Source organism: Zootoca vivipara, chromosome 3 (genome assembly GCF_963506605.1).
Source record: "Zootoca vivipara chromosome 3, rZooViv1.1, whole genome shotgun sequence".
Taxonomy (NCBI): Eukaryota; Metazoa; Chordata; class Lepidosauria; order Squamata; family Lacertidae; genus Zootoca; species Zootoca vivipara.
The window spans coordinates 17,817,921-17,836,553 of record NC_083278.1 but is presented as its reverse complement, the minus strand read 5'-3'; the positions used below and the strand labels follow the sequence as shown (position 1 = coordinate 17,836,553).

At 44.6% G+C, this 18,633-nt stretch overlaps 1 protein-coding gene across 2 annotated transcripts in view; it reads left to right on the top strand.

Annotated features, from left to right (window-relative positions):
- LDAH (lipid droplet associated hydrolase) overlaps positions 1-18,633 on the top strand; it is a 107,373-nt gene that overhangs the window by 13,145 nt on the left and 75,595 nt on the right. The gene's annotated exons all lie outside the window — the stretch shown is intronic.

Below are 18,633 nucleotides of genomic sequence, written 5' to 3'. Positions count from 1 at the left end.
AGGCACCACTGTATTTGAACTAGTTTCCAGGTTGTGTTGTAGTTTTTCAGTTTTCTTGTTGGTTGCGTGCCGTAGGTTATGTAGTATAAACGCCAACAACTGGGAAACACTGGCCTGCAAGCGCTCCAGTTGGAGAAAGTGTTGTGGGCTCTGAAGACACTCGAACTCAGGACGACAGGGAGAAACGTGCTAAGAGGAAGCCACACTTGGCAAACCCTCGTGATTATCAACTCCCGCCTGGAAACCTATGTGGAAGGATGTGTGGATCCAGAATTGGCCTCCACAGTCACCTAGAGACACACCGTTAAGACTGTGTTCATGGAAGACAGTCTTACTCAGTTACGAGTGATTGCCAAAGAAGAAGAATCTGCTGGAGATCAGTATTTAATGGTGGCTTTCTTGCCTACACGATTTTAGTAACTCATGGGAGATTATTTGCATCACACAGACTGTATGTATTGATAAATGTTCCAATTCCTCCTAATGCTTTCCATTATTGGGCTCTAGAAACTTGATTATAACCACTACTGAGCGCATAAAAGGGCTCAGGAAAACTGATAAGCAGCCTCCGTGGCTGGTGTCCTGGCTGTTAGGAGAGATCTCATGGACAACTGAACAATCTTCCAGTTCACAGCACACCACAGAACTTGACCACCAGTAAAGGGCTTTTGGGAAGGGGGACAAAAGGAATTTAGGAAGAATTGTATCCTGTTGTATTGAGAACAACCAACCTACAAAGTATAATTTCGCTGTTGTAGCTAACGAAGGTGTGTTCAAATGTATCTAAAGATGCAATGGAACCTCTTTGTTCAACATTTTTTTTTTTGGAATAATTAGGATAGTAATTTGCTGGAAATTCAGCAGCAGAATGTGATTTTTTTTTTAAGTGGCTGTTGGTTTAAAGCTTCTCAGCACCCTTTCCTTAACCAGTTCTTTAATTATTCCCTTTGGAATAATTCAAGCAGTGCATGTGTATTTACTTAGCCTCAAACTCTGAAGTTGATTGATTGATTGATTAAATAATAATAATTTTCCGCCACTAACACGTTGTTCCAGCCAGTTACCAGTTTCTGTCCCAAATGCATCTTCTTGCTTCACCGGCAACATGTGTTATTGCACATATAGTGCTAGTTATGGAGCTATAGGATATATTAGTTGTATTTTTATATACATCACTAAAGTTCTGTGTGTGCACACGTGTGCTTGTATTACATTATTTAGGATGGCTGGGGAGAAAGGAACTTGCCAACATTCTGTTATCCTGCTTAAAGGCAAACAATCTATACATGCTGAGTAAACATTAGCAAAATCTTTAAATGTTGTTTTTTCCTTTTCGGTGCCCAATATTGACACTTTGACTCATAAGTTTTCCTAAGGTTTAGTTTGCTTGACTCAATGTGCAGATACTACCTCTGAACAGCTTCTTTTTTATAATCTTATAAACACCAAGTTCTTATTTATATCCTGTAGTTTTGTCCATTACAACCAGTGTATTATGGTGTGTGTGTGTGTGTGTGTGTGTGTGTGTGTTTTAAAGTGTCACAGAGGAAAGGGAAAGCTGAGTGTATTGTTGTTTAGTCGTTCAGTTGTGTCCGACTTTTCGTGACCCCATAGACCAGAGCATGCCAGGCACTCCTGTCTTCCACTGCCTCCCACAGTTTGGTCAGACTCAAGTTGGTAGTGAGCACTCAGGGCTGATTTCCTTCAGGATGGATAGGTTTGATCTTCTTGCAGTCCATGCGACCCTCAAGAGTCTCCTCCAGCACCATAATTCAAAAGCATCAATTCTTCGGCGATCAGCCTTCTTTATGGTCCAGCTCTCACTTCCATACATCGGGTGAATTTAGAGGAAATGGATTTCAAAAAGCTTAAGGAACTACTGATTAAAAATACTTAAAAAGAAGGGAAGTCATCATGAATGGAAGTTTCCCAAAGGTGAAATATTGAAGGGACAGTCACAAACAATTCCACTAAGGAAGAAAAGTGGGAGGCATCTAAATAAACCCACGTGGCTGCATAAGGAGCTTTCAAATTAGTTGAGATTTAAAAGGGGCATGCATAAGCAATGGAAGAGAGAGAGAGCTACAGCCCAGGATTGGAAAAGAGGCAGTGAGGGAACACCTAGCTACTTTGAATGAATTCAGATCTCCTGGGCCTGATGAACTGCATCCAAGGGTGCTAAAGGAGCTTGCAGGCGTCATCTCAGAGCCTCTGTGTTTGAGAATTCCTGGAGAACAAGTGAAGTCCCTGCAGACTAGAGGTGGGCAAATGTTGTCCGATCTTCAGAAATTAGATGGGTGGCAACTACCGACTGGTCAGCTTGACTTCAATACAAATAAAGGTCCTAGGCAGTGCTGTTTTTCTAGAAAAATAGGTGCCGGAACTCACCGTGAACATCTCTCTTGTTCTCTTATAATGACAATGGTGCCCACCTAAGAGGTGCCAGAACTGAGTTCCAATGAGTTCTAGCTGAAAAGAAACCCTGGCCCTAGGACAGATAATTAATCAGTTGGTCTGTGAACAATTAGAAAAGGGTGCTGTGATTATGAAGAGCTAGCATGGGTTTCTCAAAAACAAGTCTTGCCAGACCAATCTCATTTCTTTTTTATATGAACTTGGTAGATCAGGGGAATGCTGTGTACATAACATATCTTGATTTCAGTAAGGCTGAAGTCCCCCATGATAATTCTTAAGGAGAAGCTGGTGAAATGTGGGCTGGATGATGTTATTGTTAGGTGGATTCGTAGCTGGTTGACTGTCTGAGCTTGAAGAGTGGTTTGTCAGCATGCTGGGGGGAAAGTGATAAGCGGGGTACTGCAGGGTTCTGTCCTGGGCCTGGTGTTGTTCAACATCTGTATAAACGACTTGGGTGAAGGGGTTGAGAAGTTGCTTCTTAAATTTGCAGAAGACACCAAACTCGGAGGGGTAGCTAATACTTCAGAAGATAAACTCAGATTCAGGATGACCTTATGAGATTGGAGAATGGGGCAAAACTAAAGGGAGGCAAAATTATTATGAACTCTCGGGTTATATTATAATCACAATATGGCAATCCCTGCCCACGCAGCTTAAAATAAACTGCTGAACCTTACCCGCAGCACACACATTCGTCAGGTTTCTTTTCAGATTCCACTTAACATAGGGGGTTGGAATGACCCTCACTACTTTTCTTGGTGAATTCGAGTTGCATTTTGTTTAGATGACTGCGGTGAAGTAATCTGCTCTCTCACTATTAAGCTTGGGCAAAGGTTTATTTAAACGGCAGATTGGCACTTCCAGTCGGTGGCTTCTAAAAATATATTGCAGCTCAGAGCCCTTGTTATGGCAACAGAGGCTCCTGGGGAACAATGGGTGTCAGTAAGTTAATGTTCACCCTAGAGATTAAATGGGTGGCCTTTTTAATAGAGAATGCATCCCTGTGCTGGTTTACATTATTCCTATTTAGCACTTGCACATTGTCTTGAGTAAAACAAAGCCAAGGGGAGGTACTGAACATCATTTTTTGTTTGTGTGTGCTCTTTTAAAATTCAGCTAATTTCTATAATTATCTTTTTTTAAAAACATTTATCACTATCTTTAAGGGTAATGGAGATAAAACTTCAATGCAATTGCTGTAAAAAAAATCTTGTGTTTAAAATCTTTTGCATGCCCCGAGATTGAAAATAAAAAGATTTGATTTTGAGGATAAGTTTGTTTTGATGGAGATGTTTTCTGTATAATTAAATGAGAAGGATTGTTTGTTTGTTTGGCTGGCAGTTTTAGCCCCTTCACTTCCTACTCATGTCAGCATAGCCCTTTTGTAAATAATTCAAGTTCATAAGTTTCTTGTTCTAGCCACAGGCTATGACAAACGTATTAGGCAATGGTATTAATCAAATAATAAAGAACATACACCCATAATATAAAAATCCGCAATATATTTTTTAAGGGCTTTGCAATGTTCCTGATCATTAAAACACCATTTCCCTTATGCATCCCTGACAGCTCCCATTCTAATATTATTTTGTCTTTCTAAAATCCAATTTGCCAACATCCATGAGGCAAGAAAGAGAAGTCGCTAGAGAAGTCGCTAACAAACTCCAATCCAACTTGATTTCAGATTAAACCTCAGAGTCACCACAACAGTTCATAGCAATTTTAATTCTTTATTATTTATGCATACATGCACACATGCGGCCAGTACATACAGGGCCACTCTGTGTGTTATAAAGCGGTTATTGTTCTGGTTGAATGGTGCCTTGTATGCCTCCTTCCATCAACTCCTGCAGCCAAGCTGGTGCCAAAGGAATTGCTCTGCTTTCCTTTGGACCACATCAGCGAAGCTGTGACTCTCCAGCGGTTTGACTTTGCCTATCAGAGGTGCACTCCGTTGCCTTTCGAAACAGGTGGATGCTAACAAAATGTACCCATTTAGGTCTGGATGGGCTGAATTGATGGAACAACCTGTTTCCGGGTCACCTTCAAATGTTATTTTGTCATCCTGACAAAATGTGGCCTTCACTCAGCCACTTTTTAACCTAGTTTGGTAGGATGTCTCTTCATTGCATTCCTTATATAAAGATCAAGTGGTTTTCAAAAGTTCAGTTGGCCTTTACCATCAGACTATGCTTTCATCTCCAGGTTGCTTGCAACAATACTTGTACTAAATGCTACTGAATTCTTTGCAATAACAAAGGTTCCCTGATAGTTTACAGTCAAAGTTTAAACCACGCAAATGATACATTGCGGTTCGAGGACCCGTCCCCCCATGAGAAATAAAGACACAGTGACACATGGATTTGAGTTAATGGGTAAAATAAGGCCACAACTTTATTGGTTAGAGCAAGTGAGAGGTATTGGCTTAGGCATTGGACACCCTAGCAAGCATGACTCCACCCCGCTGAGCGGGGGGGGGGGCTGTCATATAAGGTTAACACCCCGAGGGAGGAGCCTGTTGATGCAAATACAACTGAAAGCTCCCCCTGGTGTCACCGGGGGTCGTGCCATGGCCCCCAGCAGGGCATCGGACGGGATCCACGACCGCTGGATCCCTTAAGGGGATACCCATATAAGAGGAGGGTTGGATGATGGCCACCACCAGTCCTCAAACACACCAGACAGGCTTCTGGTCCGTCGCGGCGGAGAGAAGGACGCAGGGACTTCGCGGAGGGGGGGAAGTCCGCAGAGCGAGTGGGCTCCCCGTAAAAACACCGGGTAGAGAGTCCCAGTGACTCACGCGCCCAGCGGCTGCTCCGTTTTGCGGATCCCCCGCTGTCCGAGAGCTCAGTAGAGCGATCGAGAGCCGGCGGGGTGGAACTGCGGGAGCCATTTTGGGCTACATCTTACCTCCAAGAAGTGAAGCTCCGAGTCCTGACCCGGCAAGCGGCGGATTCTTCCAAACAAAATAAAAGATTTCCATAAAGTAAGTGGAATTTTTATTTGGACTTTAAAATCATCAATTGGAAAAATAGGAGAGATTCTAAAGAAACGGAAGTCGATCTCTTCCTAATGGCAAATCGGGAGGCGCTATAAATAAATCCAAGCCGAATGACGAAAAAGTTTCAGGGACGGTAGACCCGAGAGAAAGAAAGACTTTTCGGAACCTTTTCAGCTCCCGAGTCCGGCACCCCTTGAGGTACAGCATTGTTAAGGGGAAGAGTGTTTTGACAGCTGTCAAAAGCTGTCAAACTGTCAAAAGATCGGGTGGACTTATTGTATTGCTGCGAAAAGTAAAAATTGACTGAAAATGAGGTAGAACTATTTAAATTGGAACTAAGAATGGATTTGTGACTGAGTTAAAAGACAAAGGAAAAGATCAGCCAAGATGGAGTCGATCGTCTAAACAGGAAGGAATTTTCCAGCACCCTTTGCTCCCTATCTCCTGTTCGTTTGTGGTTAAGAGAACTATGAAAACAAAGCATTCTCGAGCCTTCCAGGAGGCTGTGCTGAACTACCTACAAATATGGGAGGACATTTACAAGGAACGGCAACATCCTAATTTATCATCAGTAGAGGTTGAAGTCCAAGTTCAGGATTTAGAGGACAATTTGGATATTGAGATCTTTGATTCTGAGACTGTGTGTGAGGAGAAACAACCTGAGGAGAACTCTGAAGGCGAATTGGACTACAAAAAATATATTTTGGATGAAGCAAAGCATGGATTTCAAAAGGAAGAAAAACAAGAAAAGCAAGAAAATGAGAAGCAAAGGGACATGAAGATTAATGGAATGGAAGATCCTGGAGGAGTTATTATGTGGAGTGGTGTTATTCAGGGATGGGAAGGACAGGGGCAGGGGGGAATAAAGGCCTGGAGATGGAATTGGGAAAGAACTGGTGTGGGGTGAAAATTTTAGTTAAAAGGTTTTTGGTTTTTTTTGCTTTGAATGACGGTCTTCGAAATCTTGGCTTGTTAACGGAAATGCTGAACCAATTGGGGGAAAAGACATAGGGAGGGGGGAAGGAGAGTGTAATAAAGTATAGGGTTAAGATTTAGTGTAGAGATTTGATGTTAAGGGGGGGGAAACTGAGTTTTCTGGAGGGAATTAAAAGAATGGCTGAGGAAAGAATTTTATTTTATAGTTTAATATTAATTTCTGTGAGGATAGGTGTCTGGGCAGAGAGCTGCCTACCCTTCTCTCTTTACTTGGAGACACCCAGTGGCAGGGGGTGCTCGGAGGGGAGAGGAGGGGGTGGAAGGAAACCCAGACACAAAAAATGGAACCTTGGAAGTGCTGTGCCCTGCAGGTCCCTCTTGTGGCAGAAGGGGGCCTGTGGGAGGGCAGCATGGAAAAGGAGGAGGATTGAGTTAATATTATAAGAAAAAGATTTTGAATTGGAATAGAAAACCCGCCACAATTAGTTTGAGAAGTTAGGAAAACCAGGAGGAAGAGTATCGAGGAAGTCACAATTACAATGTTATGATAATAAGAATTTGGGAATTCATGTTTTCCCTACTGTTGTATGTGTTTGTTTAAATGTGTTTTTCTTTTTGAAAAAGCTGGGGGGGGGAACCAACTCTCAGAGCTCCTCCATCCTTGTCCTTTCAGTGGCAGGGAGGGGATAGGGGGGAGGAGGGAGGGGGGAGGTCAAACCCAGCTTACAATGGACCCCCTTTGATTCTCAATGCCCACAGGTCCTACTGGTGGCAGAAGTGGACGGGTGGGTGGAGGGAAATTGAAGGGACAGTGTTATATTATATGTTTTGTGTGTCTTGTTTGTATAAAACTAATAAAATTATTATAAAAACAAAAAACAAACACACCAGACAACTCCATATTCCAATGCCTAACCGCCAAATACCGAAAGAAGTTGTGACGAATTGCTACGAGGTAGGCGAAAAAACCAAGAGGCCGGTGCCAATTAGCCAAATGGATAAAAAACTCCTACCAGGCCCCTTGGGCAACCAAGGCAACCAACCGAAGTCCATAGCAAAGTCAAAGCACACACACAAAGGGAAGACTTAAAGGGAGGGTGAGCGGGAGATCCGTCGGGATGCGCAGCAGAAAGGAGGATTCAACTGCTGCCGCGCTGCTTTGAACTCCTGGTAACCCCGCCCCCAGGCCGGTCCTATTGCTTTCCTGCAGCAGGGATAGGCTGAAGCAGGGGGCCGATACACTCCCCCCTGCTTGCAGTTAGGAGCGGGTCCCGCCCGCAAAGTCTCCCCTCCTGGATGAGGAGAGATCTTCCTCTATAACACGGGTGTCAAACACAAGGCCCGGGGGCCAAATCCGGCCCGCCAGACCTCGTCATGTGGCCCGCCAAGCGCCCCAGCCAACGGGACCCAGCAGCGGGACCTTGCTGCTGAAGCGCCACGCCGACAAAGCGCCGACAAACAGCTGGGGCGGGGGGTTAGACAGGCGGCCAGAGCAGCGCTGCGTGGAGTGCCCCGAGCCACAGCAGGAGGAGGAGGCAGCTTGCCGGGTCAGCGCCCGGCAGCGCCGCACGGAGAGTCCCGAGCCTCTGCGATGCAGCAGTGCTCTGTAGCACTTTGAATCCTCCTCCTCCTGCCACGGCTCGGTGCCTGGAAACGGCAGATGCTGCTGCTGCTGAAACACAGACAAAGCACCCAGCAGCGCCGTGTGGAGGAGGAGGAGGATTCAAAGTGCTACAGAGCACTGCTGCGTTCTAGAGGCTCGGGACTCTCCGCACGGCACTGCTGGGCACCAACCCGGCAAGCCGCCTCCTCCGCCTCCTCTTGCCTCACCTCCTCCTCCTCCTGCCGCGGCTCAGCCTCATGAACGTGAGCTCAGCAGCAGCTCAGCCTCATGAATGTGCAACTCTGAGGCTTTACGCACTTCTCCTAAAATGGACACCCGCTGCCTCACGCTGCACGGGAAATGCTTTCCCCTCTTTCCTTCCTTCCTCTCTCCCTCCCACTCCCTCTTTTCTTCCTTCCTCCCTCCCTCCCCTCCCTCTCCCTCTCCTCAGAAACATAGGATGCTGCTTTATACTTCTGGCCCTTAAACCCTGGAACCAGGAGAGCAGCTCCAGTGAGTCAACCTCAGCCAGTCCCTTTGGTGAAGGGTGGTGGCTCACTGGCAGAACATCTGTCCTGCATGCAGAAGGACCCCAGCATCTCCAGGTACTAGTAGCTCTGCAAAGGTCCTCCATGAAACCCTAGCGAGCCTCCACCACCCAGTGCAGTTACCAAAAATCATTTTTCAATAAATTGTACAATAATTGTACATTTGAATATCTACTTGCCATTATTCTGACTATGTTTCTGCTTTCAGAGCTAGTTATTACTTACATTATTACAAAAAACAGTAATAATTGAATGCAGTGACAATAATTTATGATAATAAAGAGTGGACACATAGTCCTACAGATACAACCGGCCCTTTGAGGGTGACCAAACTGCTGATGCGGCCCCCGATGAATTTGAGTTTGACACCCCTGCTCTATAAGTTTCCATTCAGCAAATGATTGTGCTACTGAATGGAATACCACCACCACACTGAACATTTACAAGTACAGGGCTGGAGTGCAGAAGTGATAACGTCCTTTGAACCCAAGGCATGCATTACATGATTATAGCTCATGCAATAAAAGAAAAAGAGAGAACATTAAAAAAAGAGCTGTCCTTGGCCAGAACCAAAAGTTCATCTGGCCCAGAGTTCTGTTTCCTGAAATTTCTACGATGCTGACGGTGCTGTTCTTGATCATACGTTAGCAATTAGTGTGTCTTTTTTTAAAAAAAAGGTCTACCTTTTTTTTCCATACTGTGTGCCACAAATATATGGGGGGTGGGGACAGATTTTCCTTGCAAAATACTTCTGCTATTTCAGTTCAGAGGGTGAGCTTCCTGTTTATAGAACCGTCGGCAAGAAGCAATGATTCACGTTGAGCATTTTGTAAGATATTCGTCAACAGTGAGGTATCCCACATCAATGTGTGTGTACAGGAACTGGTTGTTTTCCTTGTGTGTCTCAGGAACTATCTCAGCACCGTTGTTTTTGTCCATCTTGATGCTTCAGCATTTAAAGGGACACTTAAAAGTGCAAACACTCATAATGAATTATATATATATATTATACAGTATATATATATATATACACACACATACATACATATATATAGTCACCACCTGGAATTCTATTTCACTTTCTTGTTGGACTTCATTACCAGATGTCTATTTTTAAGGAAGTGGACAAACATTTTAGTCCCAAGTAGGATGTGTGGAAGCAAACAGCCTGCGAAATGCTACAGGCCTTCATTTGTGCATTTTTTATTTTTTATTGTTGCTTTTGTTTGCGTGTGCATCTGTTTAAGATTTATTTATTGTAATCGACGTGGTAAAATTATTTCAGTGTCAGGCATGCAGAACTGCCATTTAGAAGTGCTAAATGGCAGGCTGAGAGGCATCCTTTATCAGAATAGGCTCTGTGTATGCTCTCAGGACGTCGATTGTATGAGGGCTATCTTACTGCATTGTGGACAATATGAGCAAGCTAGGGATCTATTGATTAAACCTCTACTGGCAAATTGGCCGGTTACTAAATATCTTCTGGGCGACAAGTCTAATGATATCGCAGTGGCTGTGGCAAAGTTTCTTTCGGTAGTCATATGTATCAAAGAGGTAAAGGTAAAGGGACCCCTGACCATTAGGTCCAGTCGTGACCGACTCTGGGGTTGCGGCGCTCATCTCGCGTTATTGTCCGAGGGAGCCGGCGTAGAGCTTCCAGGTCATGTGGCCAGCATGACAAAACCGCTTCTGGCAAACCAGAGCAGCGCACGGAAACACCATTTACCTTCCCGCCAGTGCGGTACCTATTTATCTACTCGCACTTGACGTGCTTTCGAACTGGGACAGAGCAACGGGAGCTCGCCCCATCGCGGGGATTCAAACCACCGACCTTCTGATCGGCAAGCCCTAGGCTCTGTGGTTTAACCCACAGCGCCATCTGCAGCCCTAGACTCAAGACTAAACAAATATCGTCTCGGTCTTCCTCTCCCAGGGGTTGTCTGTATGAATCTGTATTTTATTCTGAATCTATGTTACGGGTCTTTGGACTGCAATGAAGATTTATTAATATATAATGGACAGAAGGACAAAAGTAATTAGGTTACAGGTAGGTAGCCGTGTTGGTAATTAGGAATGTTATAAAGAGATCAAAATCTAAAACTTGATCACGTGTGCTTCTCTCCTTGGCTGCTCTCAGATAGTGGAATTCTCCCCAGAGAAACTAGACTGCTCCCTCCTTGTCCTTCTTCTGGCAGGTGAAGACCTTTTTCCAACAGACTTGTGGGAATGGGCAATTTTTAATGAAAAGACTAGTGCCGTGCTGTTTTTATTATAATTATGTGTATGTTTTTAAAAGTCTCTTTCTGTATAGTTTTAATTGTATCGGTGCTTTATTGTTTTTAAATTATTGTTTTCTTCTAGGTTTTCAGCTGTTTCTGTTTTTATCCGTAAGCCACCTTGAGTCCCTATCAGGGGAAAAGCTGGAGTAATAATAATAAATAAATAAATAAATATAATAATAATAATAATAATAATAATAATAATAATAATAATAGCAGCTGCCTTTAAGTTCCCCCTTAAAGTAATCTGTGAGTATCATGATATTTGTGACCATTTCAACTGGTGCTGTGGAGTTGAAATACCGTGTTTCTCCAAAAATAAGACACCGTCTTATATTTATTTTTCCTCAAAAAAACCCACGGTGGCTTATTTTCAGGGGGTGTCTTTTTTATTACCGGTATTATTATTAAGTATGGTACAGTTTAACCTACAAGGTTAAACTGCCTATCACAATGGCTTATTTTCGGGGTATGGTTTATTTTCGGGGTATGGCATATTTTCGGGGTATGGCTTATTTTTGGAGAAACACGGTATTTGGTAAAACTCCGTCCTCGCACTTATGCATTTATCTGTTGCCTTGGAATACAACTTTATGCCTTATTTCATATTGCATTTCCTTTATTCTAACAAGAATATTTCTTAGGGACAGGGTGAGAATGACTCGTGTGTGTGTGTGTGTGTGTGTGTGTGTGTGTGTAGATAGGTATGTATGTTGGAGATAATTGCTCGTGAAATAATATATTACACATCTGAATAATAAACAATATCGTTGGATACCCAAGATGCAAATTCTTTGCTAAAACAGGGGCATGCTTATGTTAGTCTAGCCAGGAGGTGAGGGGGAGCAGGGAGAGAAAGAAAGAACAAGAACACTGGATGGTTCCTTAAGGAATTACGTAGGATAATAAATAAACTGAATTCCTACTGAACCTTGAATACCAAAGTCAGATTCAGGAGCTGAAGCTAGGAGATAATTTATTTTCTTTTTTCCTCTCTCATCCAGCTGGTTTAAATAACTCCTCTGGCAAGGTACCTATGTAATGAGATACCAAATGAGAATTATTCTTTTCAAGTGGAGGCACTAAGATTGAGGAATGGCGTATCATGGCACCTTAGCTGTGTGGTTTGTTTATTAATTATTGCTAATTTCACTCTCTGGTGGCCGCACCCAACTTGGTAGACCAGGTCCTTCGTATGTAATTCCTGTACGTATCTGCTTTCTATGCCGATAAATGATATAATAAAGGAAGCACAATTAACACCATATTTTAAAATATCTGGGGCAACAGATTTATTGCCTTGATGCAGTTACTCAGGAAGGCTTTTCCTTAGCATATTGTTTGTCCTTCCTATGCTGTAATGGTGAAGACACCCTCAGTGGGAATAACATCGCTCGGCTAGTAAGAATTAATCTAATTTGGACACAGTGCTATTTTTTATAGAAAAAGAGGTGCTAGAACTATCCGTGAATGCCTCCCCTGTTCTCTTATAATGGCAATGGCGCCTACCTGAGAGCTGCCAAAACTGAGTTCTGGTCATAAGTGCCGGCGCCCTGGGTGCCTGAGCACCCACAAAATTCCCCATGAAGGGCCAGGCACCCACAAATTTTGCCACCAGGGCCATGCTCGCCACATGGCACCCACAGCCCTGAGCTCCCACGGTTGCAGGGCAAGCTGGCACTCCTGGTTCTGGTGAGTACCGGCTGTAAAAAGCCCTGTCTGGACACTATATTATTATTATATTACAGTAGTACCTCGACTTACGAAGGCGATCCATTCCGCGGCGCTCCATTCCGCGGCGCTCTTCGGAAGTCGAATCCTTCGTAAGTCTAAGCGTCCATTTTGCGCATGCACAAAGCACGCGCGCCACTTCTGCGCATGTGCAGAACGCACACGCGGCAAAAATACTTCCGGGTTACTGGACTTCGGAAGTCGAAACCTTCGTAAGTCGAGACATTCGTAAGTCGAGGTACCACTGTATTGGCTTGGAGCCTTTTGAAAAAGATGTATGAGCTTTTTGAGGGCAAAAGGCTAACGGAAAGGACATAAATGAGAATAATTCGGTCAACATTACAAGAGAGGTGTCTAATATTCTTTGGAAGCCATTTGTGATGGAACCTGCACTCACTTTGAGCTGAGCTGTTGTTGTTTTTTAACTTCTCAGCATTTGTTACTGCTTATGTAGCGTGGGTGGCGCTGTGGTCTAAACCACAGCACCTAGGGCTTGCTGATCGGAAGGTCGGTGGTTCAAATCCCCACGACGGGGTGAGCTCCCATCGCTCGGTCCCTGCTCCTACCAACCTAGCAGTTCAAAAGCACATCAAAGTGCAAGTAGATAAATAGGACGGGAAGGTAAATGGTGTTTCCGTGCGCTGCTCTGGTTCGCCAAAAGCAACTTAGTCATGCTGGCCACATGACCCAGAAGCTGTACGCCGGCTCCCTCGGCCAGTAAAGCGAGATGAGCGCCACAACCCCAGAATCGTCCTCAACTGGACCTAACGGTCAGGGGTCCCTTTACCTTTACCTTTATGATTAGCTCAATTTTAAAATTGTCTCTCTTTCTACCCCCACCATCTTGCTTGCAATCGTAATAAAAGTAGGAATGAGGTGACTTGCCCAACGAGAAGCCTTTGAGTGTCAGCCAATGTTAGAATATGGCTGGGTAGCCAGACCTCATGGCTGTTTCACCTTCACGGAGCACTTTATGGCGAACAGCGATTTGGCAGTTGGGAGGAGCGAAGGTACTTAACACTTCCCCTAGCAGTCCCATTTTCCTTTGAAACACTTTCTCCCCTGCCCACAGTTGCATGCCAAGGGTGAGATGGAGTATTTGATGGAGAGAACTTGAGATCATAGAATCATAGAATCATAGAGTTGGAAGAGACCACAAGGGCCATCCAGTCCAACCCCCTGCCGAGCAGGAAACACCATCAAAGCATTCCTGGCATATGGCTGTCAAGCCTCTGCTTAAAGACCTCCAAAGAAGGAGACTCCACCACACTCCTTGGTAGCAAATTCCACTGCCGAACAGCTCTTACTGTCAGGAAGTTCTTCCTAATGTTTAGGTGGAATCTTCTTTCTTGTAGTTTGAATCCATTGCTCCGTGTCCGCTTCTCTGGAGCAGCAGAAAACAACCTTTCTCCCTCCTCCATATGACATCCTTTTATATATTTGAACATGGCTATCATATCACCCTTAACCTTCTCTTCTCCAGGCTAAACATACCCAGGTCCCTAAGCTGTTCCTCATAAGGCATCGTTTCCAGGCCTTTGACCATTTTGGTTGCCCTCTTCTAGACACGTTCCAGCTTGTCAGTATCCTTCTTGAACTGTGGTGCCCAGAACTGGACACAGTAGTCCAGGTGAGGTCTGACCAGAGCGGAATACAGTGGTACTATTACTTCCCTTGATCTAGATGCTATACTCCTATTGATGCAGCCCAGAATTGCATTGGCCTTTTTAGCTGCTACATCACACTGCTGACTCATGTCAATTTTGTGGTCTACCAAGACTACTAGATCCTTTTCACATGTACTGCTCTCAAGCCAGGTGTCTCCCATCCTGTATTTGTGCCTTTCATTTTTTTTTGCCCAAGTGTAGTACTTTACATTTCTCCTTGTTAAAATTCATCTTGTTTGCTTTGGCCCAGTTGTCTAATCTGTTACGGTCATTTTGAAGTGTGATCCTGTCCTCTGGGTATGAATTTGGGTTGCTGGTAACAGGGTTAAAGCACAGATTCCTCTCCTGCACATTCTGTGCTGATCATCTCATCCTGTGGCTGCTTTCGCAAGGGAACCATTGCAGACAGCCACATTGTAATGTTGTCTTAGCTCTTGGTTTGTTTGTTAAGCTCTTCCACAAGCCTTAGCATTTGATTTGCCAAAGCTGGTATGTAGCGCATGTACTGAGATCCAGATCTCCTCTGTTCAAATTTCAGCTATGAGCTAATTGGGTAACCTTAGATAATCACAATGTAAATTGTTTCTGCATGCCTCATGGGAAGCTATTAATAAATGAAATTATAATTATAATACAGTGGGTAATATATAGTAATATGAGCTACTATCTGTCATTGTATGGAATGCTGAGTTACTCCAGGTCTTTTGAGCACACAAGGAAAGCTGCTTATATAAATCCAAAGGAGTACTATCAATTTTGAATCTCCCTGCATGAGTTGGCTATTGGTACTGAACAGTTTGTCACCAATACTGCAAACCGAAGTTTATTGTCAATAACAGAGGTTGGTAAACTTAAGGTCTGCCTTCAACAGTAAACAATTCTCTTGGCCCCCTGTTTGAGAATCCTGAGCCATGTTCATTTATTTGTAGGGGATACTTTTACCAAAAGGAATTACCCCAATAAACACTAATGAAGTAGGTGTTTATATTGGAAGTCACAGGAACATTTCCCAAGGGTGGGGAGGCTTTTATAAGGTCTCAGGGTTAATCTAAAACACAGTGCTTTCATACCTTGCCCGCAGATATCTGTAGGGTTTTTTTAAAAAAAGTTGATTGAAAATTCTGTCCTAGTCCCAAACCAACTGCCCCATGATGATAGATAGAAATTAATCAACATTCAATAATTGGAATATTGGTTAGTTAAATACAACCTGAATCTTCAAGGGGAGTGCTACCCATTCCAAAACAGATGGAAGGCCTAATCCAGAGTCTGCTTGCCTCCTGACTAGGGACAGTTTGCATCTAATATGAACTCATCAAAGGTGCAGTTCCTGAACCAATACACAAACCAAAAGACAGCTCTCCTTTAAACTTTACTCTTCTCCAAATTCTGTGATGCAGAATGTGTAAAAAGGCGCATCTCCGTAAAAGCAGTATACACAACCAGGGGCGTACCCAGGATCAAATCTAGGGGGGGGGGGGCAAGCCATAGTTGTTCAGGGGCGGGCCCAAGGGAGGGGAGGGGCCACGAAGTGGGAATGTGGGCGGGGCTACAGGAACCCCCCCCCCACCTTGAACTCTGGACAGCGAGGAAAACAGCAGCAGCAATGCCGACAGAAACTGAAAAGCAAAGCGAAGGAGTGCGCCCAGGAAACAACTTGATGGGGAGCGGCGGCGGCAGCGCTTTTCTGGCCAAGGGTCGTGCACCGTTCGTGCGCTCCGCGAGCTACCTTTGCCTTCGGCAGCTGCCTCCCTCCGGTGTGCGTGTGGGCAGGCACTTCCCACTGATCAGCTGTGAGCGGGTGTGCGCAGCCTTGTTCGAGCCCGCCCTGTAGCTCCTAGCGTGGGGGACGCCTGTTTCCACCACCGCCTGTCTTTTGAAGCGCCACCGTGCTTCTGCGGTTAGGCCCGCTGCTGCCGTGCTCCTGGGGGGGGGCTTGCTTTCAGCAGTGTCCCTGCCAACCGCAGCAATCTCCTATCATGCCGTGAAGCGGCATCACCTCAGAAGCTCCGCTGAGAAGAAGGCCGGGGGGGGGAGAAGCATGGGCGTACCCACCGCCCTGCTTCTAGGGAGGGGCAGCTGCCCCCCTGCCCCGTGGTGGGTACGCCCATGTACACAACTGCAATTTGGGGGAAGTAGCTTGCAAAAATTATTGCACAGGGCTGCAGCTTAAAACTCCTTTTTTAAACCCAAATATATGACTGTATACAGTATAGCTGAACCATGTATCATTCAGCTAAATGATATTGCTGGGTTGATCAAGCAAAAGAGGATGGGTGAGACTTGTCATCATTGAAGAAGCATGTGCGGAAATTGTTATCTTCCGTGACTCAATGGATCTTGTGTATCATGTTCCATCCTGCACGTATACTTTGAGTGGGATAAATTATCAGGCTTTCCCAAACTTGGATCTCCAACTGTTTTGGGACTACAGTTCCCATCATCCCTGACCACTGATCCTAGCTAGCTAGGGATGATGGGAGTTGTAGTCCCAAAACAGCTGGAAGCCCAAGTTTGGGAAACCCTGAATTACGGCAGGTGGTCAGCTAATTCATGTGCATGACAAGGCTATGGAATAGATTTTTTTTAAAAAAAAAATGAAGCAACTTGGACTAAAAATAGGCATTAGTTTGAAAACAATGTTTCAGCCTTAGGCCCAGAACTAACCTTTTTCATTTTCCATAACCTGTTTAAAGCCTTGTAGATGAAATGTTGCTTCTCATTTTGCAGCGGGTGTGTGCATTCTTATACTTCTTTTTCTCCATCCCTTTATTCACCTTGCCAGTATTCATTTAACAATACATAAATACCGACACGATGTGACCATGAACAGCTTTAATAACTGCATTAATTGGCCTGCTCAGAGCTCTTTCTGTAGGAACCTCACTTCCTTTGCTGAAGGTTTAAACAAGCTGAAAATCTGTCATTAGAAGACAATATTGAAGCAAATATTTTCTACCCAACAGTTATATTTTGTATACCATTGTTGTTGTTGTTTTAAAAAATCCTAAGGTATAGTTGAGGGTGGCTTCTTTCATGCAGGAGATGGGACTTCATGAAAGCAATGCATTTACTTTACCTTATAGCTCAAGGTTCATATCACTAAGTTTACCTGTGAAACCAGGAAGGAAAGCCAGATCAAACAACCACTCGTCATCTTTTTAAGGGGGGGAACCCCAAAGTTGTTGACTTTTAAAGGAAAGGTTCCCCAGAGTTGTTGACCTTTTTTTAGGGAGCTGACACCATGCTTACACATTATCTCTGCTTGGGAAAAGAAACACAGTCACACACATACTGGTAAGCTCTGTATCGGAAAGAGGGAAGGAGCTCTCCCTGCAATTGCCCATGGTTATTGAGCTTTTTGTGGGGGGGAGACAAGAGTTATTGAGGGTTTTTTTTAGGGGAAGAGCTCTTTCTTTTCTTTTAGGCTGGCGATCACTAAGGAACTCACAATCTACCCGGGATCTACCAGAAACGTCCTGGGGATCTACCAGTAGATCCCGATCTACCTGTTGGCCATACCTGTGCTAGCACAACAGGGCTTTCCCCTTTTCCTGTTGTGGCCCCCATTGACTATGGATGGCCAGGAGAATCCCCTGAACAGCACGTGGGGAAAAGAGAGGGGAGATCATTCCATTGGCCAAGCAGAAATGCTTGTGCTGATGGATGATCATAATGATCATTGACTTCTTCCCATTGCCATAATATTTCTTCATGTGCTGAATATGGTATTAAAGTTTCCAAACATTTTTATCACAAGCAGACCTGTACAACTGGTTGCATCAAGTCATCTCAGGGCCATAGCTGCCAAGTTATCCCTTTTTTAAAGGGATTTTCCCTTATGCTGAATAGGCTTCCTTGCGAGAAAAGGGAAAACTTGGCAGCTATGCTCAGGGCAGGTTATGTAGTTATGTAGTATGAGAGCCAGTGTGGTGTAGTGTTTAAGAGCAGTGGACTCGTAATCTGGTGAACCGGGTTCGCTTCCCCACTCCTCCACATGCAGCTGCTGGGTGACCTTGGGCTAGTCACACTTCTCTCTGAAGTCTCTCAGCCTCAGTCACCTCACAGAGTGTTTGTTGTGGGGGAGGAAGGGAAAAGGAGATTGTTAGCTGCTTTGAGACTCCTTAGGGTCGTAATAAAGTAGGATATCAAATCCAAACTCCTCCTCCTCCTTCTCCTCCTCCTTCTCCTCCTCCTTCTCCTCCTCCTTCTCCTCCCCTTCTTCTTCTTCTTCTTCTTCTTCTTCTTCTTCTTCTTCTTCTTCTTCCTCTTCCTCTTCCTCTTCCTCTTCCTCTTCCTCTTCCTCTTCCTCTTCTTCCTCTTCTTCCTCTTCCTCCTCTTCCTCCTCCTCCTCCGTGCCCCCCACCCCACCTTACAACCACCAATCCCCCCTCAAGAATTGGTGGCTAGCCCTTATTACACTCTGTGAGGTTCACGGCATGGTGGAGATCTG